The 23,713-nt window shown below is 35.4% G+C and overlaps 1 protein-coding gene across 3 annotated transcripts in view; it reads right to left on the bottom strand.

Moving 5' to 3' along the window:
• LOC145684289 (uncharacterized) overlaps positions 1 to 23,713 on the bottom strand; it is a 106,848-nt gene that overhangs the window by 54,850 nt on the left and 28,285 nt on the right. The gene's annotated exons all lie outside the window — the stretch shown is intronic.

Below are 23,713 nucleotides of genomic sequence, written 5' to 3'. Positions count from 1 at the left end.
ATATCCGAGATATAGTTTAAAACCGAACATTGGTTATCACTGTGTCTTGTTTCCAGGTGCTCATAGCATTTGAAAGTTAACATTAACAATATAATGAATTTCTATTTAATAATCGTGTGTGGAGAGTAGTACGTCTATTTTAAATCTGTGTAGAAACTATACTTAACACTGAAACTTAACAACTCCTTATTCATATCAGTATGTTCCACCGCTTGCAGTAGGCTTAGGCATTCAAAAAGAATTAAGCATAATGGGCCTTACGCAGAGTCGTTTTGACGTATGATTAGCGTCATACTAAAAGCCTGACTTCTCGAGGAAACATGTTAGTCGAACATTAGTATGGAACTAGTCACACTACAGAACAATGGGCCTTATACAGAGTCGGTTTGATGCCTGATTAGTGACATATTAAAGAGTTTGTATAACTAAATTACCTGCAGAAGTCAGATCTTTTGTATAATGCTAATCATACTGCAGAACGACTTTGTATAAGGCGGAATAACTCATCTTACTCCTGAGATATTTAATACATTATTCTTACAAATTCTACAGCAAGGCTTACATTACTAAAAGTGCTACAAACTAATCGTCATATAGCATATTAGCCTAATTTGAGATAGTGATTCCAATGCATAAAGTATTCCAATTTCCCAATTTATTTTGTGAAGCCCGGAAATCAGCATGATTTGTTTCCACACAATCAAATCCAGTAACCCTTAATCTTGTAGCCTAATCCCTAACACTTAGACCGCACTTCCATTGCTTCCGAATGCGATTGCGAATGACAATGCAAAATGCGAATTCACGTGTCTCTACTAGATCCGAAGTTTCGCGAATGAGAATCAAGTTGCAATGTCTCTTTCAAAGATTCAATGTTAAATATGTTTGCTTGAAAATTCGTACCTAAGGTCTTGTGAGTACGAAGAAAATGAACGTGGATAAACATATTGTCAATAATTACATGTATTCGTAATATCACTACTTGAGAAACAAAAAGGAAATATAAATTGAAATAAAAGTTGCGATTCGTATATTAATTAATTCTTCATATTTCAAAGACAAAATAAGGAAAAATATACATACCTTCCGCTCCAAGTTCCTAGCTTACATCTGGCCATATTTTGTTTCAGAAGGGTCGTTTGTGGTAGTCTTTATGAGCTTGATTCCACAATGGAATTTTATCAGAAACGCAATTTATTAAAGAATCAACATCTTTTTCCATCTTAATAATTTATTTTTTTATCTCCGCCCCTCGCAACGTCGTCTGGTTTCACATAAAACAAATTTTCTTCTTTCACGTAGAGCTCAATTCCTCTGCAGACGACTCTCCACAGGCACGAATTCGGACGAACAATCCCAACAGGATTGGACCGATCGCATTCGCATATTTTCGTCGGTTTCCGCAATTCGCAGGTCGGAACTAGTAGAGACACTCAAATTTATTTACATGTGCTGACAAATTTGCATTCGCATTCAGTTTCAATGGAAGCGCGGACTTAGTTTCCGACCCCACAAATAATACTGAGAAGAATCATTGTAAATTGTAAAAAAGAAGTCTTGAAAACAGTACACTCAAAAGTGCATAATTCGAAAGAAATTCCTACAAGGTTGCGCCAATTGCTTTCAAAATTTTCAATGGTACAAAATCTTACTACACGACGAGAATTTTCAATGATGTGCTCATCTCAGATCACCAGACTATTATGAGTGTGTAGCCCCCCTCACTCCCATTCCATTTTAAATTTTCCGTTTCTCTTGGCTGAATTGGAATAAGGCTGCATGGATTATACGTCGACGCAAACTTTGTGTTAGTTTTATCCTTTTCTATGAGTTGGCAGTCCTGTGAGTGGTGACTTGTGCTTTCTGTTCACCGAACAAAAGGAATGTGATGTGGCCGCGATGTTACAAAGAAATAGTACCACAGAATCGGAAACAATCTAGAAATACTTTTGTTATTTTTAGTATTTTAATTAGTTTATTTTAATAAAGAACACATTTAATCCTTTCTAATATATATATTCGTTGTCAAAAACACTCACAGATTTTTTTTTAAAATATTTTCTCTGGCGTGACTGGCGCAATCTCACTGACGCCAGAAGGACAGCGCGGGAGACCACGGTGTGTGTGAAAATGGACGTCGTAGTGAAGAGAAGAGGTATACGACACAGCATAAAAATCCTATGTTAATTTAACAATCTTTTGCGAAATTGTATTAATATAAGTAAGAGTGAACTGTAGAAGTTATGTTATTTTGTTATTCATGCAAGTTACAGTGAAGTTCTACGAAAATGATACAAAACGCTTTAACTTAGCTCAAACGAAGTACGAGCACACCGTTTCAGTTTCGTGCTAACGTTGTTCAGACCTAAATAATAAGTCTAATGTTGAATTTCACTCGTGTTTATGATAAAGAAATGTAGGTAAAACGAGAGATCAATTTATTTTATAGATTGTTAACCAGTGGAACCATAAGTAAGTTCATGGCCAACTATACAGCTGGATAATGAAAATTGAAACTGACCTGGAAAACAGGACATCCCTTCGAAGAAAAATGGGAAGAAGATTCCAAAGAACTGCCCTCCAATACCTCTACTGACCCCACCTTTTTTCTGAAATCTCCAAAACCCCAGTGCGTGTGTGAATTGGTGTTTTGTTAAGTAATCTGCCGGCTTCGTCGTTACAGTATAAAATTCAAATTCAAGTTTTCAAAATCCTTTTTTTTTATTTTTTTTATTCTCCAATAAAATTCATCGGCTTGTATTTAATATGGTAAATGACAAAAGAAAATTCTAAAATATAAAACTTACAAAGGTATCGAATTAAAACATTGAAGTAAGTATGTATGCTGTATGTATAATACTTGTGTTTAAGTAAATCAATATCATACATGTATTATGTTTCAGTTGCTTCATGCCAGTTTTATACGCAAATCACTACTGGAACGGTAAGAATATTTATTTGGTGTAGAAATTGTGCAGATGTATATCGGGCGTGTCACTGAGCGTGGGTACGCGCATAGATTGACTTGGATCGAACCCATCTTAATTGATGATCTTGTGCAATTTTTCCCACAATCTCTAACCACTACTGCACAGAAAAGCATTTTATACTCCGTTCCATCCGTCAGACTCACTACAAATGGAAACACTCAGTGTATGAATGAAAGAACTATACTCAGTGAAATCACAATACAGGCGTACCGAACAAGACACGAACCCTACCGGTCATAAAAATGGCGCCCGAACAGGGACAGAACTCCTGCACCGTAAAGCAAAAGTAGTGATTTATGCGTAGAAATATTGATGTTCAAGGTAAGTTTCTGACTCGTATTTAGAAGTTTAAAATAGTTTATAATTGTTTAAAATTTTCTGTAATTTTGCGAAATGGATGAAAGTAACGTCAAGTTATTGCTAGAGGCAATTAATGCAAATAAAATTGAAATGCAAACTTTGCATGAATCATTAGAAAATAAAATAGCTGAAATAAACGAATCTTTGGAAGGAAAAATAGAAAAAGTCGTTGAACAAACTAATAATGTACGGGAGTCTTTAGAAAACAAAATAGTGGAAGTTTCTGGAATAACAAAAAAAGCAGATTGACGATAAACTCGAGGTGCAATTAGAAATATTCAGAAAAGAATGCGTAGGTAGATATGAACAAATATCGAAAGAAATAGACGAGAAATGTGAGAAGGTAAATGATAGGAGTAGCCATAAGTCAAAATACAGCAGTAAGGAAGAAATTAGTAGTGACAACCAAACAGATTGTACTTCTTCAACAGCTAGTGAGACAACAAAACTAAAGAAACGTATTAAAGTGAGAAAATCAGAAAGGGTTGACGTAAAAAGGGTTAAACGACGAATATTGCGTCATGGTGACATTGAAATGTTCCCAAAGTTTTCTAGCTTAGAAGATGATGAGTCACCATCTTCGTTTTTAGAGCAGTTTAAGATTGCAGCGCACGCTGTAGACGTACCTGAATCCCAATACTTAGATATACTAGGGTTTATTTTTACCGGTAACGCTCGTGAGTGGTACAAGTCAAAATTAGGTACATTTCGTTCATTTAAAGATTTCACTAAAGAATTCAAAGCTCAATTTGGTTCTGAACAAGTCATCGTAAGTAAACTTTCAGTGTTGCAATCGCAAGCGTTCAACCCAAAAACTGATGGTACTGTTACTGATTCTGTTCACAAAAGGTTCAATAAGATACGAGGTTTATCACCTAATATACCAGATACTTTCATTGTGAATACGATTAAACAGTTGATCCCTATTTCTTACCGACGACAATTAGCGTTGTTCCCAAATTTAGATTTCAGTTCATTTTTAACAGCCATACAAAATCTTGAAGCACTGTATTATGACAGCAGAAATACCAACGATAGAAACAACTTTCATGGTAGAACTGTACGTGTCAATCAGGTAGATGAAGTGCAAGGGAATTACGAGAATTTTAATAAAAGGGGAAATTATAGTAATGAAAACCGCAAAAATTCAGGTAGGGGTAAGTTTGACGGACCCAAAAGAAAGGGAACTCCGAACAAGAGAAAGTTCCACTGGAACAAAGGTAAGAATAATTATAGAAGAGATAATGATCGCAATGAAGGTCAAGGTAGTAATCGTAGTAATTACGAAGATGATCACGAGTACGAGAATTCAAACCAAAGCGAAAGGGTGAACTTTGTAAACAGTAACCATGATGAAGGTATGAATCGAACACAGCCAATGCCCACATATACTCAATCTGCACCACAATTTCCGTATTATAGTCCAAGAGTTATGTTTCCTCAAAACAAAGATCAAACTTTAAACTAAATTTGCTCTCCAACGCGAGTGCGGTTGGTAGAGTTGGTAACGTAAATGGTAATTTTGGTACAGAAAGTCAAAATGCACTCAAAAATGATTCGCAATGCGAGCTTGTTGTAATTGCAAAGAACGTAGTGAATGTTGTAAGTTGGGACACTGATTCATCTGAAAGTAGTGATGAAGAACAGAAATTTAATAGTCAAGCTAGGTCAGCTGAAATTAAAGTACAGATTTTAAATCAACCAGTAGTAGCCTTGTGTGACTCTGGGGCTTCAGTTAGTATTTTGTCTTTAGAGACATGGAAACGTGTAGCGTCAATCATCTCCCATCCTCACTTGCGACCAGCTCCACATATTCTGTTGGTGAATTTTTCAGGTAAGAAAAAGAAACAGGTGCAAGGTGGAACAATATTGTGTATTGAAATAGGGAAGGTTAGTTTTGACGTACGTGTGCTAGTTGTCTCTGACTTGAATACTGAATGCTTGTTGGGTAGAAATTTTCTCACACAATCCAAGGCAAAGATAGATTTTGGTGATAATTCTATTACGGTTGAAAAGGAAGGAGAAATCGTTAACGTACCTATGCTAGGTGGTCAAGCTGACAACATGAAAGTTACAAAAATTCTGACTAAAGGTGATGTACAGAAAAAGGTAAATTTTGTATCTCAAGTTGGTATTGATACTAAAATGAATACTACTAACGACAGTGATGATGAATCAGAAATTTTATTTGAGATTGGAAAAGTAAATGTAGAGTGTCCCATAGTAAATAATCTGGTAAGTGAAAAACAAAAGCTAGAAAAAGAATGGGTTAATCATGTTGTTCTTTCTGATCAAGCTTATAATAAAATTAGTAATTCTTGTAGTAATGAAAAGGAACTGAAAGTGTTAAATTTAGGAGTTGCCAATAAAGATAAATTTTTGTTTGATTACTATTCTCAGCAAATGTCAGAAATAGATTATGAGATCGAAAAATCGCATTGTAAATCGTTAGATAGAGTTGCTGTCTGTAACACATTTAATAGTAAAATAGAAAGTGAATTTGTGTCAATTTCAGAAATACGAGAAAAGGTTAGGGAAGCTCAATTGTCTGATTTTGAAAGAGATATTGTTCAAATTGTTGTTGAAACATAGGAAAATTTTTAAAAATATTCCCGGACGTTGTACCAAATTTGAATATGAAATTGAGGTAGACACAGACCAACCTTTGGTTAAAAGGCAATGTACATTACCATATAAATTCAAAGAGCATATTGATTCGCAAATCGATGAGTGGTTACAATGTGGCGTAATAGAATCTTGTGTGTCAATCCATTCACACCCAATCTTTTGCGTGCCAAAGAAAAATACTAGTAAAATGCGAGTAGTAGTCGATTTAACTGTTTTGAACAAGCATGTAAAAATAAAACAATTGAAGGTGAATAAAATTGATGATCTGTTGTTAAAGTTCCAGGGGGCAAAATACGTATCAAATATTGATTTAGTAGGAAGTTATACACAAGTTCCAATTTCTGAAAATTGTAGAGATTATACAGCGTTCTCATGGAATGGGAAAGTGTATAGATTTACATCTATTCCCTTTGGATACGCAAACGGAGGCGTAGGATTAATGGCTTGTCTTTTGGTTGTGTTAGGTCATGCATTGTTTGATAAATTAGTTACGTACATCGATGACATTTCTGTACCAACATTTTCTTTTGATGAACAGTTAGAAATTTTAAACCTATTATTTACAAAATTAGAAGAAGCCAATATGACTGTAAATTTAAAGAAATCTTCATTTTGCAATACGAGTTTTCAATTTCTTGGTTTCGTAGTCACACCTGAAGGCGTGAAAAAGGATCCGTCGTACGTAGAAACAATTCGAACATTGCCTCGTCCGAAAAATGTAAAGGAACTTAAGCGAGTGTTAGGTTTGTTCGAGTGGTGTTCAAAATTTGTGTATCATTTCGCTCATTTAGCCAATCCATTGTTTGAACTTCTGAAAAAGAATAAAAAATGGGTTTGGACTGACGAGTGTGAGCAAAGTTTTGCCCAGTTAAAAGCATCGTTAGCTGAAGAAGTGTTGTTAAATCATCCGCTGTTAGATCACGATTTTTGTTTAGTGACAGACAGTTCCTTGGTAGCAGTGGGAAGTATATTATTCCAAGAAGTTAACGGTGAAAAACACATACTTGGTTTTTACAGTAAAACTCTGAATACTGCACAGCGAAATTTCACTATCACGGAATTAGAGGCGTATGCAATCGTTACAGCCGTACGTAAATGGGGACATTTATTATTTGGCCATCACGTGAAAGTTTACACAGATCATAATTCATTAGTGTTTTTGAATAAAATTCGCCAGTGGAACTCTCGTTTGGCTCGGTGGAGTCTCGAATTACAGGGATTTAATCTAGAAATAAAGCACATTTCAGGGAGTGAAAATGTTGCTAGTGATGCATTGTCCAAGATAGTTTAGCCCCTCCTAGTGAAATTTTGGACATAAACAATTTAGAAGTACTTCCGTCATTCTTTAGAAACCTCACACCAGGAGAGTTAACCGAAAAACAAAAGGAACATTCTGAGTACAGTAAAATTATCAAATTTCTAGAGAAACCAAATGATCCCTACAGTAAGATGCAAAACAGAAATGTAGAAAAATTCTACAAACTAGAAAATGGTATATTGTTGTATAAGAACTTTCACTTTCCCAATAGTTGGAGAATTTGCATCCCACCGTCTTTAGTAAATCTGGTAATTGAAGAAATGCACAACAACCGTGGACATTTCGGGTGTGAAAGAACTGTAAGCTTCATCAGCGAGATCTGTTATTGGAAATCTATGCGGCGAGACGTAATGAACTATATTAACGACTGCCTTGAATGTAAACGAACTAAAGTTGATACTCGACCCCCAGCTAGACCTCTTGAAACCATACAGGTGAAAGGCCCCAGGAGATTAATTTCAATTGACATTATCGGACCTCTTGTGCCATCTCCTTCAAAGTGTAAATTTATACTCTCTGTTTTGGATGTCTTTACTCGTTACCTTGTTCTTTATCCGATCCGGAACGCTACTACGAAGTGCGTAGTTAAATGTTTGGAAACATTGTACTTTGTGCACTTAGGAATACCTTCAGCTATATTGGCGTACAATGGTAGTTGCTTTATTTCTAAAAATTTCAAACAGAAAATGGAAGAATATGGTGTTAAAATATTTTATTCAACGCCCTACCATCCGGCGTCGAACGCGGTGCAGAGAATCCATCGGGAGACGAACAGGTTGTTCAGACTATTTTGTAAAGATGATCATGGTTCTTGGGAGAAGTTTATACCGCAAGTTGTAGTGTTGCTGAACTATTCTATATCTAGCAGTCTTGGCGCGAGTCCAGCCAGTTTACATTTGAACATTCAGGCTGAAAAACCTATCTTCGAACATTCTGGCATTTTTACGAATGATAGAAACGAAAACGATAATGAGAGTTGGGACAATAAATTGGTAATGGCAGATTTTAAAAGAAAAGAAGTGATCCGAAAGCGAAATGAAAGGTATAACTCACAACAGGAGAGTAAACACAAAATACAGGTGAACGATCTGGTTTTTTTGAAACAAACAAACTTAAGTTCCGCAACAGACAAGAAAATTTCAAAATTTTTCAATGTGTTCAAAGGACCTTATCTTTGTGTTAACAAACCATCAAATTCAGAAAAGGTGTTCGAATTGTTAGATCCTTTAACTGGTAAATCACTTGGTTCGCATTCAGTGGATAGACTTAAGGTGTGGAAACCTACGAAACAAACTCGTAAAATCTGGTTAGACCTCGCAGTAAAACATAGTTCTGAGAAATACCATGATGTAATTTCAAGCGAATTTAAAAATTCAGATCTAGAAAGTAGTGTTGAAACTGTTCTTTGCAATGCGTTAACTACAACACCAGTATGTTTGTCTCAAAGTATTCAATCGAGAAGTAATAACCAACGAATACATAAAATTTTAGAGAAATTGCTAGATGTTGACAAGTATTTGAATTTTTTGTACTGTAAAAATCTGTGTTCATCTGATGTGTTGGAATTTGCGTTGGTAAACTTACAAAATCCTTATGTGTCATTGAGTGAGAAAGTACAAGGAATGTAAAAAAAAAGGAAAAGTCGTTTCATATTATATATGGAGGCATCTGTGATCAGCTATGCGACTTCCAGATGGCCCTCGATGTTTCTTTTCCAAAGTAATGGAAAACTTAGCAAAGATATACGCCAAGTCATGGAGATGAGGGCCCCCCCCTTTATATGTTGGGTAATGTAGTACTTTTCTTTAACGCTCGGAGTAAGCTATTTTGGTAAATCCCATTCTTTATTATTTTAAGTTTTTAACCTTGTATTCTTTAATTCAGCCTCATCTCGGGGTGGTAAAACAAATAATTTATTGTGGGTAGATTTCTTCAAAATTTAGCCAGGCAGATCTTGTCGAGTGATCAGAAAGAGTCATAGCTGAATTATTACGTTGTAAAAATTTAGCTGTGGATCTCAAAGGCGCCGATAAATTTTATTAAATCTCGACAAAAAAGTATATTATTGAATATTGTGCGAAAATAAAGTTTTTAATATGTAATATGTTTTGAAAAATTATTTACTAATGAGAGAACTCATTTCGTATATTCATGTCACTATACTATTGCATTGTATTTGAAAATTAATTTGTAAGTTGATATAGTGTTGCTTAAATGTTGTATTTTAAAGGTTTGAATAATGAAAATATTACACTATTAAGAGTTATTTTGAAATTTAGTTATAAATAAGTATATACGTATAGAATAGTTATTTTTGCATTTTATGTGTCATTTTTCTCAAAATATTGAAAATTGGTATATCCATTGTAATACGATAAAAATATTTAGTATAAGATGTAATTACACGAGTCAGATACTTACAAAAAAAAAAGATTGAAATTTTATGATTTATATAATGGTGTAAGAAATATATTAGTTAAAGGAATATAAAACATATATAATATAAAATAAACACATAATAAATAATCAATATATTATTAAACTTATATTGAAATATTGTATTATGAAAACAAATATAATCTTATATTAACACATACAAAAGGAGAGCTCATTTAAAGTATATAGCCCATCTACGTTTGTGTAAAGTGTTAGTGAACCATAATAAGTAAAACATTAATACTGCAAGAAAGAAGAGGAATAATAATCGAAAAAAAAATAAACTTTTGGGAAGAGGATAATCCCAAGGTTCCAGGATTCTGATAATCTTCAAAGAAGATCATCGTCCCACTCGCGCGCCATTTATGAGGGTGTAGCCCCCCTCACTCCCATTCCATTTTAAATTTTCCCAGTTTCTCTTGGCTGAATTGGAATAAGGCTGCATGGATTATACGTCGACGCAAACTTTGTGTTAGTTTTATCCTTTTCTATGAGTTGGCAGTCCTGTGAGTGGTGACTTGTGCTTTCTGTTCACCGAACAAAAGGAATGTGATGTGGCCGCGATGTTACAAAGAAATAGTACCACAGAATCGGAAACAATCTAGAAATACTTTTGTTATTTTTAGTATTTTAATTAGTTTATTTTAATAAAGAACACATTTAATCCTTTCTAATATATATATTCGTTGTCAAAAACACACACAGATTTTTTTTTAAAATATTTTCTCTGGCGTGACTGGCGCAATCTCACTGACGCCAGACGGACAGCGCGGGAGACCACGGTGTGTGTGAAAATGGACGTCGTAGTGAAGAGAAGAGGTATACGACACAGCATAAAAATCCTATGTTAATTTAACAATCTTTTGCGAAATTGTATTAATATAAGTAAGAGTGAACTGTAGAAGTTATGTTATTTTGTTATTCATGCAAGTTACAGTGAAGTTCTACGAAAATGATACAAAACGCTTTAACTTAGCTCAAACGAAGTACGAGCACACCGTTTCAGTTTCGTGCTAACGTTGTTCAGACCTAAATAATAAGTCTAATGTTGAATTTCACTCGTGTTTATGATAAAGAAATGTAGGTAAAACGAGAGATCAATTTATTTTATAGATTGTTAACCAGTGGAACCATAAGTAAGTTCATGGCCAACTATACAGCTGGATAATGAAAATTGAAACTGACCTGGAAAACAGGACATCCCTTCGAAGAAAAATGGGAAGAAGATTCCAAAGAACTGCCCTCCAATACCTCTACTGACCCCACCTTTTTTCTGAAATCTCCAAAACCCCAGTGCGTGTGTGAATTGGTGTTTTGTTAAGTAATCTGCCGGCTTCGTCGTTACAGTATAAAATTCAAATTCAAGTTTTCAAAATCCTTTTTTTTTTATTTTTTTTATTCTCCAATAAAATTCATCGGCTTGTATTTAATATGGTAAATGACAAAAGAAAATTCTAAAATATAAAACTTACAATGGTATCGAATTAAAACATTGAAGTAAGTATGTATGCTGTATGTATAATACTTGTGTTTAAGTAAATCAATATCATACATGTATTATGTTTCAGTTGCTTCATGCCAGTTTTATACGCAAATCACTACTGGAACGGTAAGAATATTTATTTGGTGTAGAAATTGTGCAGATGTATATCGGGCGTGTCACTGAGCGTGGGTACGCGCATAGATTGACTTGGATCGAACCCATCTTAATTGATGATCTTGTGCAATTTTTCCCACAATCTCTAACCACTACTGCACAGAAAAGCATTTTATACTCCGTTCCATCCGTCAGACTCACTACAAATGGAAACACTCAGTGTATGAATGAAAGAACTATACTCAGTGAAATCACAATACAGGCGTACCGAACAAGACACGAACCCTACCGGTCATACTATTGACAATTAATTTTTTATGATTCGTAGCTCTGATGAGTTATACGGACTCAATAATGTTTTGTGGCAATTCGTTTGATACATTACTGTAATAAATGTATTTTAGCGTGCAGGAAAAGTAGTCGATAATTTCAGACGGATGCTTGCAATTTGCGTTCGACAGCGGAAAAAAGCAGAACTTAGCACACGAAATTGTTATGCAAATAATGTGATGATGGGAGGTGTTCCTTCCAGGGAGAATCTCGAGCTTTAAAGTTTTGAACTATCAGTTTAACGTTGAAACATTTGCGTCTTTACGGGATACCGTACAGGACACATTGGAAATTAATGAAGAAGGATGTAGTTGGACTCTGCTGCGTTTGGTTAAAAAAATTAAAATCTTTAAATTTTACGTCCCACGTTTATGCCGGTAAGGCTCAAGGAGACGGTGGTGATGAGAAATGAATGAAATTGTGGAATGAATAAAGTGGCAAGAAACAGGAGAACCTCGAGAAAACCAATGAACACGGTGCTTTCCACCACAAAGTCCATACGGCGCAAGCTGGGATCGAACCAGGGACCCCAAACACCACAGGTGGCGTTTGGTTAAGCGTAAGACATGGGTGTTTCAGTATCTTATGATTCCACTTAATTGCATCATTATGATTTTACCGTCTTTTCCATTTGGTTCCTTTCTCCAGTTTAAGAATTCAGAAACTGATTTCATATTTGACTTCAGTGATCTTGATTATTGATTAAAATCCGATCATCTAAACCTTATTAGATTTTAGTTTACTAAGTAAGAACTCACAATCACGCAGTTACGCCTCAATGAAACCAGTAATAGAGAAACTCATTTCTGTGACACGGAGTCCAACATTCGTTCATTGTGAAGCATGAGTTGCTACTCCAACGCTGTCATAAGTAAATAAATAAAAAAAACTTGAAAGAGTTGAAAGTGACTCAAAGGTACCCGGATTAAATAACTCTTGCGCTATTTTACAACGAGCGTCAGTTCGTGTTCAAACTCCGCAGAATCTATAAGTATCTTCTTCAGCAACTCATAGTTTCATTAATGAGCCACTAATTAAGTTGAAAAAAGATTGATGGTAATACCAGATGACTATGTACAAATCACATATAAATTCTAGTTGAGTCTAGTAAGAAATTAACAGTGCGTGCGCCAAATAAGCTAAAAGTGGAAGAGGCAGGAAGCAAAGGCATTTAAACAAATTTTTCTCCCGAGATGATTGGAATCTCTTTTAAAATAAAAAAAATTAGAATACAACTTTGACTTGCTTTTACGTCATCAATAGTTATTTTTAAATTTGATAGTTGTATTCGGAGTTTTTGCCCTTATTTCAAGTGCGTCTATTGCCTCCGAGTAAGTGGGACATATTACTTTCGTAGTTAGGCTTGTAACACTATTATTAAATGACTCTTACTCTTTAATATATTCACGTTTTCCAGCCATATTGGGTCGCTTCGAGTATTAAAAGAACTTTTCTCTTTCTTATTTTCATACTAAACCTTACAAAAACTAGTACATGCTTCCAGGAAATAAAGACAGCACTGTTAAGTCAAGATATACATAAACAGTTCACAAGGTATTAAGCAGTCATCAAGCAGACATATACAACAGTAAGTTTTCGAACATTAAAGAAGTTAGAATAAAGTGTTTCTTCAACTAAGTTGATTGTGTGTATAAGTTATATATAGATAATTACACGCACGTGTATACATATGAATATATGAAAACAAATGCTTCCAAACTAAAATCCAAGGCCTTACATTCACTTTTAAATGTCTGTGAAACATTACTTTCAACTAAATTTTTTTCCATCAGCGAGACTAATAAGGGTTTCTTTGCATGTGTAAACACGTGATCTCCTAATTGTGGTTCATACTTATATTGCTTCCAAGTTTTCTCGCCCGGATGTGTTAACACAGATTTAGTTAATATGATTTTTCAATAAGCTCCTTTCCGCCTTACTCACACATCAAAGTAACTTTATGAGCTGAGTGTTGCTTCTTCTGACTTGTACCTATCAGTTGTATGTAGTATCTCTTGTATCTATTAACATATACATTGCCAAATTTAACTTCAGTTCGAACCTGTCGTCACATTTTGGGAGGTATGAATTTTCTCAGCTGTATGTATTAACACTATGCTGCTAATTTGGCGTTTGACTAAACCTTTTGAATAAATATTGCCACGTTTAATGCTTCTAATATGAGATGCTAATAAATGTTGCAAAAAATATTTTATGATGTCCGTTTCCAAATTCTTGCCGGATATATTTCTCGGGTGTTATCCTGTATTACACTACTTATGAACATCGACTATATGCCTTCCCACTCTTGGTACATAGAAATTATTTAATTTGCACGTTAATATGTCTTAGGAATTTTCTTTGAAACCAAACCACAGTTTTGAAAACTTAGACGCTTCTCAGTTGTATGTGTTACAACATATGAATCTCGACTGTATCATTTCTCACTCTCTTGGTGAAAACGATGTTTCCCAGTTGTTAGTGTAAATATTTGTCTTCCAATCTTTTAACTTGGTTTATATCCTTTCTCCCATTATTGACACATATAAGATTAATCTGTATTTACATCGTGCGTTGCCGGATAAATATTTTAAAATATATCCGGTCCTCAAAGAAAGATAGAAATGTTTATTTTATTATATTTTCAGGGGAAATAGAAAACAGTGTAAAGTTGTGTTTCACCATAAATATGGAAACGGCTTATTTAGCATTTGACCTGAATTTAATTTACAATAAAGTATGAATGTTCCCTGCTGATAGGTCTTGTTGCAGCAGTTGTCTGTATTTTCATCGTTTAAGAAAAAATATTTCCAAGAACTTCCCGGACATATCTTCTTTTGCCTTTAATATGATTAGATATTTGTTTCAAAGTCAGAGTATTCATAACTTCCTTTATTTCTTAAGGATTGTTGAAACGATTACAGAGATTCTTTTGAAGTTTGCTTTAATTAAACAGCTATATATATTAGAAACATGGAGTAGCAAAAAAAGTGCAAGCAAACAACATACGGTGAGCTCAGAATCATCTATGAATTCAGTACTTTCTTCCTTCTGTCAAGCATGCGGAAGTATTTCAAAAAAGTGATGAACTTATGATATGCGGGGTTGATCTACTTCTTCAAATCTTGTAACACTTTCCATTTCCTGTTATAAGAGAACGTTGCATATCTGTAACAGAATTCAATGTTGTGCAAGATGATACTTGATCGGCGATTGCACTAAACGTACAGTTTATTGAAATCATCTGCAAATGATTTGTTATTGGAAACTGATCGCAGAGCACGTTTTTCTATACGAAGCAAATGCAGGATTTGAAAGTAAACTAATATCTGAATTGTATGTAAATATATTTTGCAGGCATTTGAAGATTACTTATAACATGATGTTGAACATACCACTCCTTTTCTGTTATTAACATAAGTACTTCAGAGTTAACAACACAAAAAAAGAGCAGAGACAACTTCTCCTTTCTAACACTACCGCCAGTTCACGTACCCAGAGTACGTTGTGGTTCCTTGACACCTTCACCCTCAATATATATAAGAAGAAAAAAAGAACTAACAAATGACAGTCAAAGTTCGCACTGAGACAGTTTGCTTATGTATTTTTTTTTAACAGAAACAAAATTGCAAACCTCTGCTGGCACGAATCTACACACCCTCACTGATTCTCACAGTTTCTGCAAAATCTAATATCTTGCGGTTTGTTAACTGTTCTTCAGTTTGTGCAAGGGATTTGAAATTTAAAAACTGGAACTATAGTTGTGTGTGAACACAGATTTTTCTGTTAGCGGCAATAAAATTTGCCCTGTCCTAATATATAGTAATCATTTTGTGAGTTCCTATGCTGGCTTCCTTAATATTGGCTTAAAACCATCAACTTTACTATCTGTATGTCCCTTAAGTAAATATTTGTAATGGTAACTTCTAATTGCGGACGTAGTACAATGATCCATATATACAACTAGATAAGTGATAAGTTCTTGTTTTGAGCAGGAGCAGTTGTCCGAAATAAGATTATAATTTTCACATCCTGAGGAAGTTTCTGAATAAGAGAGAGAGCAATGTCATTTCCTCCTCGAGCACCAATACTTTCATCCCAAACAACTTAATGGCATTTTCTGTCCGTTGCATGGAAAACCTGTGTAGTTGAATGTCAGGAGCTTCCGTTTATAAACACTTATGCAGTTGTTAAGTTTTGGCCTTGGTACACACTTGTAAATCCACAAACGGAATGCGATGAAACTTGTTTTCAGAAGACTTATCTTTGTCCATTGATTTCACCTTCTAAGGGAGACCTGCTTCTTCAATGTGCTTCCTGTACCGTTCCTCTACAACCGGTTTTTCAATTTCTGCACAGCTTTTTAGTTCGACTTTAAACTCATCATAAACATCAGAAGAATCTTTGGGAAGGAAGGAGGAATTTGAAAGCGATACGGAAATCTTTGAATACTAGACAGAAAATTAGTTCCTTTAGTGGTAGCGAGATTTCGTTCGTTGTACATTTCAGTATACAATTGATACATCTTGGTCACATACATTCATACATTCAGATCACTTCCAAGTAATGCTTCTGACTTTTGTATCTGCGATAGTGACTCTGAAAAAATGGGAAGCTTTTAATATGTTCTTTTACAATAAGGATGCTTTCTTCGCTCTATATCAAAGTATACGATGCCCTCTACGTTCTTTGGGAATTACTCTACCTGATGAGACACTGCTTTTCAGCATTACATTTTCCATGAACTTGCTTCAAATACTTCATGTACTGGTAACTGAAGTAGAGAAATACATACGTACTCGCTCCTTCCTTCCTTCAATCACAAAACTATACGTACGGCTCGTCTCTTAGGTTTTTGCCACTTGTTGGACGTTTGCTTTTCTTTGGAATTTCGACAACACACGAATAAAGTTCATTTTGTGGTCTTTATTACTGCTAAATAAAAACTTGTTCTTGAAATTACACATGCCCTTTATTTCCTTGCCTTGCACAACTGAATTATTGCCCCTGAAATTCCTAAACACCTTACACTTTAATCGTTCTTCTTTCGCCCTGCTCCTACACCATTCTTTGGATTTGCAACTTTTCTCCGTTTTCGATTAGTTCTTGTTTCGATATATACTTGTATTTCTGTAACAACTTCCGATACAATAGTTGATTAATTACTTTTCTTCACTAGCCTCAAATTCATTGTGTGGTTGTTGTCTGAAGAGTCCCTTCTGGTGGTGGTGACTTTTACTATAACCGTCATGGGACAACGTACTTCTAAACTTAGGCATATAACTTACACTTTAATCGTAATCTGTGCTTGGTTCGGACGAAGGATTGTATGACGATTCCCAATCAACTAATGATTCCTCATCTGATGACTGAATATTTTTTACATTTTCACTATTATCTTCTTGCACCACCATTTCGTTATTATCAGATTTCGCTTTAACCATTTCAAATATTTTATATCCACGAGTGAAACGGCTGGACATCTTGCACTGAGAACTGACTCGACTCGAATGTGCAAAAAGTTATCTCCGATATATTTGTGTAGAAAGTCCCATTTACAAATTACAGTTGCTAAAAAACAGAAAGGAGTAACTCCTTTTCTCCTCTGTCTTCGAACTTATACTGTTTCTATCTCCTAAAATATTCATAACACAACTACAAGCTTTCTAATAATAAAAGATATCAGAATATGTTTCAAATCATGTGGTAACTCATTTTTACAAAAAAAAAAAAAAAAAAAATGACTTACTCCCCTCTGCCTTTAAGGTCCGAATATCCTTTTCATTTCTTACAGGTAAGATGTTCTTCTTGTAGATCGCTCAATATGCGTTGCTGAATATGAACATCCAATAAATTCCTCTTCACGCCTTTGACATATATTTTGTTTCACGAGCTTGTGCTAACACTTGACTTTTCGATTTAATATCTTTAATATCTTTAATATCTTTTGGCTTCTGTCATTTTATCCCCTACATGTAGTAACATGTTTGCTGCCAAACGTGATTATTGAATAAATTCGTACCAAAGGTCCATGGAGTATGGTAGCATGTCTTCCGTGTGAAAAGTGAACATCGGGTTAGTCTTTTCCAATTTTTTGCCGGATTTTATTTTTCACTAGTATGTATTAACAAGTGTCGGCAAAATTAGTTTCCGACTAAATTTCCTCCCACACTCTTGGCAAATTAGTGGGTCTTTCAGTGTGTATTAACATGTGAGAAGCCACAAATGATTTTTCAATAAACATTTCCAATTATTAACATGTGTCTTCATTGCCAAATGTAAATTTCTATACATACTTTACAACGTTTTTGGCTCAGTTAACATGTATTCCCCAGAACTTGATATTTTTCATATACATGTCACGGTTATCATCGATATTTATTAAACTGTTTCTAAGTGAAAACTTTCATTAAACCTCTTTCTAAGCACTTGCTACATGCGTTGAATTTAAACTCTATATGTGTTGCCAAAGTGATTCTTTTAGTAAAGCCTTTTCCAGTAGCTTGTCATGCATGATATTTTTCACATGTGATCGGGTCTACCCAAACTTAAATTTCATCTTCACATTCTGCAATATTATACTGTGTGAGGTTTTTCACTTTTACATAGTATCATCCTTTTCTCAAGTATGATCTCTTGCCATTATAAAATAAATAAATAAATAAATATAAACTAGGAATGCAATGGATATACCCGATTGCAATGAAATGAGCTGAGCGAGCTTAAACTACGTAATCAGGAAGCGTTTTTCGGTGATTATTCCTCGATGGTAAATCGGATTTTTCATTTCGACCTATGTTGTCACTCAGCACGACATACTCTATCAGCCTGCTAAGTTTGGTTGAGGTCGGCCAAACGGTCTAGGAGGAAGCGTTTTTCGGTGATTATTCCTCGATGGTACATCGGATTTTTTATTTCGACCTATGTTGTCACTCAGCACGACATACTCTATCAGCGTGCTAAGTTTGGTTGAGATCGGCCAAACGGTCTAGGAGGAAGCGTTTTTCGGTGATTATTCCTGGATGGTACATCGGATTTTTGATTTCGACCTATGTTGTCACTCAGCACGACATACTCTATCAGCGTGCTAAGTTTGGTTGAGATCGGCCAAACGGTCTAGGAGTTCGCGGACAACCAAACGGCTAACCCGAGTATAAGAGCTTCGCTTCGCTCAGCTCAATAAATTGTTGTCCGACTGAGACCACGGGACATTAACTGGTGGGTGAACGAAGGGGGCCTGACTGTGCTTCGCTCGGGGAAATGAAATTGTTTAGCCTAACCGCCTTACAAATAACTTCAATAAATTAACTGTATTCTAAGAGCAAACGCTTCAAGACACTTGCGCTTTATAAAGAGTATATAATAAACGTATATAAATTCTAAATATTATGTTAGCCAAGAGGATATTTGTTTTGCCTTTGTTTGTGGATATAATAATTAAGCCAATAAATTACACATGGAAACATACTATGTTAATAAAAGTTTTGACTTGTTTTCTCTTCCCTTTAACAAATCACCGGGCTTAACTTTTATCGATCTTTTACGAGAAGAATATATATGGATTTCAAAAGTTGGCTCTCGAGAATCTCTAACGCCATAAATCGAATTTGAGATATAACTCCTGCACTGATATCTGTTTGAAGGATTAAAGAAACTTCAAATAACTAAATTTACTCTAAATTTCTGGGGTCTGGGAATTGATCTTCTTTGCCTTTACTTACATGCCTTCTAATGAGCCCAAAATTTACAAAGGTTCCTTCGGCAGTTGTACAAAACCCTAGCCTATTACCTACTCGTAGTACAGGCTGCCAGAGGTAGTACCAGTAAACAATGTTTGTATCTAAAAATTTTAAAAGGAATAAGAAGGGTTCCACTGAAATGGTTAACTCGTAGGAAGTTCAACACTGATATACACTCATAATCTCTACCGCTCAAGCGTAAGTCCTATAAAACTATCCAGTAGGCAGACCATGTCACCTTCCTTAAAACAGGAATAGAAGCTACAGCCATACGATTCGCAAATACCAAATAGACATATAGCTGCCCTTAAGTAGAAAACAGACAAATCTGAGCAATTACATCCCTCAGAGAAACGCTAAGAAAAACCCAATTTCCATCATAGCAGAAGGATTGAAACAGACATACAACATAATAGCTTCTAGTTAAACGTATAATTGAAGACCAAAGAAAAATCATAACCAAAGACTATCCTACCAAATCATATAAATCAAAACCAAAGACTATCCTATCAAATTTTATCTTAGAAAGAAATACAGCCTCTTATTTAGAAAGCTGAGATACTCCCTATTTCAGAATGACTCATCTGAGTTTCGTAAAAGTGTTAAACATCTAAAGAGCTTAACATTTCCTATATTGCAATTAAGGCCAAAAACCAGCATAAAGCTGTGACAAAATTATCTTCGAGGAGTGGAGCGTAAAGCCTCGCCAAAACGAAGAGAACAAGTCCTCCTTGTATTTATAGAAAACTGCCCAATAGAATGCTTTGATCTCCTTCAGAATAAACTCATTGATAAAACCAGAGAAAGGAAAGGGAAGCAGTGTTCTCTGTACTATAGCTGGCTGGGTAAATCTAGAAATAAACCGGTTTCCTAAAGCTAGGAAAAGAAAAGAAAGATCATGTTCAAAGAGCTCTAATAGGGAAGGTACTTGGGATCGAACGGAAAGCACGTATAATGTGAGAACCCCCGAAGTAAATAGTGAGGTCCCTTTTTCTGCGAGATGGTGTAAACGTCCGCAAGAGGAGGACAAAGTAGAGCACACGCCATAAATACGGGGAGTTATAAAGTCGGACCCCGAGACATTTTTGCGGAAAAGGGTTCGGTAGATTGAATATTCGGAGCACAAGTATCTCATTATTTTAAGGGCATATATTTTGAATGAAAAAGTTGTGTTTCCAGGGACCCACGGAGAGTCAAAGATAGGGATCAACCAAAATTTTTAAATGGCACGGGAATCAAGTAGTAGATTGTTGAAACATTTTGTGAAAAGAAACAAGCTGCAACGAGTCCGTATGCATGCCGTATGCAAAATGGTGATCACAGCTTTCTTGACAACTGTGTTGACATTTTGTACACGGTAAGCGTAAAGACTCGAGACTTGCTACATCTTGTTTCGTTTCACAAAACTTTTCCGATATACTAGTAGACTCCATTACCCTTTAGAAAATTTTGGTTGGACCCTGCCTGCGAAACCTCCGGAGGACCCTGTGACACAGCTTTTATCATTCAAAATGTATGTCCCTAAAAATAATGAGATACATGTACGCCGATTTTTAAATCCACCTACCACTTTTCCGAAAAAATGCCTCGGAGTCCGACTATATAGCGTCTAGAAGTTAAGGCATATGCTCTACTTTTCGCTGCTTTTGCGGACGTTTACACAATGTTGCAGGAAAACGGATATCATGTTTTGCTTCGGGAGTGCTCACATTACACTTGTTTTTTTTTTCTTGCGTATTCATCCGTTTTAGTCAACGTACTTTCTTTGTAAGAGAAAAATGCATTGAATATACAAATATATAAACAATAATACAAGGTTAGTCAAAATTATGTTAACCCTGAATGGACATACGACATGGAAGCAAAAATACTGTATTCTATTAAAATGCATTTTTTGTAAAATATATTTTTGGTATGTTAGTGTATTGTATTCTAGCATTGGTTTGTTTGGTAACATCTTCAATCTCTTTCGTTTGAGTTGACACAAAATGGCTGATCGATTAATAGTGGAGCAAAGATATGATATGTAGCTAGCCCAATACATGTGCTACTCTTCACATCACTCTGGTCCGTGCAAAGCTCAGAGAACAATTTGCACGTGATCCACCAAGCCGTTTGACAGTATACCGCATCTAGAGTAAGTTTGTAGCTACAGGATCAGTAACATCCAACTATAGAGGCAACGCAGGACATCCAAGATCAAAACGATGTGAACAAAAGAAGAAACCTGCGTTACCTAGTCCTTCCAGATCAAGGTTTCGATGCACTTTGGAAACAGGAATACTTAAACAAAAAATATAAAAATCGGCGCCTCTTGCAACTCGCAATTGGAATGAGACTGTACCACATCCACGTTACTCAAACTTTAATATTGGCGCAGAAACATAAGCAGGTGAAATGATGTCAGATTTTAGCTGAAATGACATATATTCCGCAAGATGTTTTGAATGTAATGGCATTCAGCGATAAAGCCACTTTATACACCGGTGGGTTTGTGAAGCGACATAATACCATCTTCTGGGTCAACGAAAACCTTCGGTTCATTCGGGAACATTAATGTGAATAAACCAGAGTAAATGTCTGGTGCCCTGTGATCGCCGCTGAGTTATTGCATTTTAGTTCTACAGACACACAAACACAGTAACCGCTGACACGTATTTGTGGACGATAAAGCAGTACACACTTGATGTACTAGCACTAAAAATCTGCCGTCAATGATATTTCCAAGAGGATGACAATCCAACGCACTGGTTTCAAATTGTTAGAAACTATCTTAATGATTCGTTTCCCGGTCCATGGATTGATCGTGATTGACAATTGCGCAGACATGCACAATTCCCTGACATAACAACATGCGATTTCTAGTTATGGGTCATGGTAAAAGAGCGCCTATACAGTACGAGGTGTCGCAACATAAACGACCTAAATGACCCTATACTAGATGTGATATCCATTCCCCGTCAAATGTCTGCACATGCTTCAAATGAAACTGTTCGTCGTTGGTATTAGTCTTCAACGTAATAGTGATGAAGTTTAGGTGACTTCAGCGACTTTGCAGGTACTTCGCACTTGCACTAAGTATATAATATCAGACACATACATTCGTGTACAGATGTATGTAGTTTGAATAAACTTTTTGTTCCATTCAGTGTTAACATACTTCTGACTAACCGTCTAAAATTATCAATAATAATATTAACACGCTGATAAGAATACATGAATTAAATGATACACAGGCTTGAAATTCCCATATTATTTAGCAAAATTAAAGATGAAATATTACTAATAATGTATATGCAGGTACTAATATTCAATTTTTAATATATTACAAGCTACAAGCACAAAGCCACTTTCGCACGACGTGCATTTCTCAACCAGAAACTGGAACAAAACCCATTTCGCACTCTTTTCCAAGTGTGACTTCCTTCATTTGTATCAAGCTGTGTTAGCAAAACCTGATGTTTTCATAACTCTCTTTCCACGTGTGTCATAAAATAGGTATTTCCAATTGTGGTCCTTTAGCAAATTGTTTATCACCGACTTTGCATATGTGATTATTTCAGTGTATAGACATGTGCTTCGCGAAATATGAACGCTCTGCAAATGTTTTTCTACGAACTTTCCATTTGTGGGCATCTGCTATTTTATGTATCAACATGTGTATTGCCCAGTCAGACTTTATAGTAAAAATCTATTCATAAAATTAGGACGTCTAAGATTTCTCAACTGTGTGTTTTAACATGAGGCTTTCGAAGTAGGACATTATACTGTATCTCTTTTTTCATTCTTGGCATGTGTGAGTGTTTTCAAATGTGTGTTTTAACATTTACCTTGCCAAATATAATTTTGTAGTAAATCCTTTACTAAATACTTGGCTCGTGTAAGAACTTTAACCAATATGTTATAACAAGTGTGAGGTCAAACATAATTTTTTTCTAAATACCATTAAACACACTGCACACTTATGGGGGTATTCACCTGTATGCGTTAACATGTGTCCTTCCAATTCAGGCTTGAAAATATAACCCTTTCCAGAAACTACGAACGTGTGAAGTATTGCACTATTGTGACTGAAAACGTGTCAGATATTCACGTAGCCTAAATCGCTTAACACAATCTTCGCCTTAAAAGATCTTTCACCTGTATTTTTCAACATGTGTGTTTTCAAGTCACTCACGCGTATGGCACAGAGAAGTAAATGGACATATTTGTCAGATAATAGTTGAAATGAAATATATCCAGCAAGATGCTCATAATGTATTGGCATTCAGCGATGAAGAAACTTTACACACCGGTGGGATCGTCAACCGACAAA

The sequence above is a fragment of the Thermobia domestica genome, chromosome 4 (assembly GCF_964235325.1).
Source record: "Thermobia domestica chromosome 4, izTheDome1.hap1.1, whole genome shotgun sequence".
Lineage (NCBI taxonomy): Eukaryota > Metazoa > Arthropoda > Insecta > Zygentoma > Lepismatidae > Thermobia > Thermobia domestica.
This window is presented reverse-complemented; position numbering and strand designations above follow the sequence as displayed.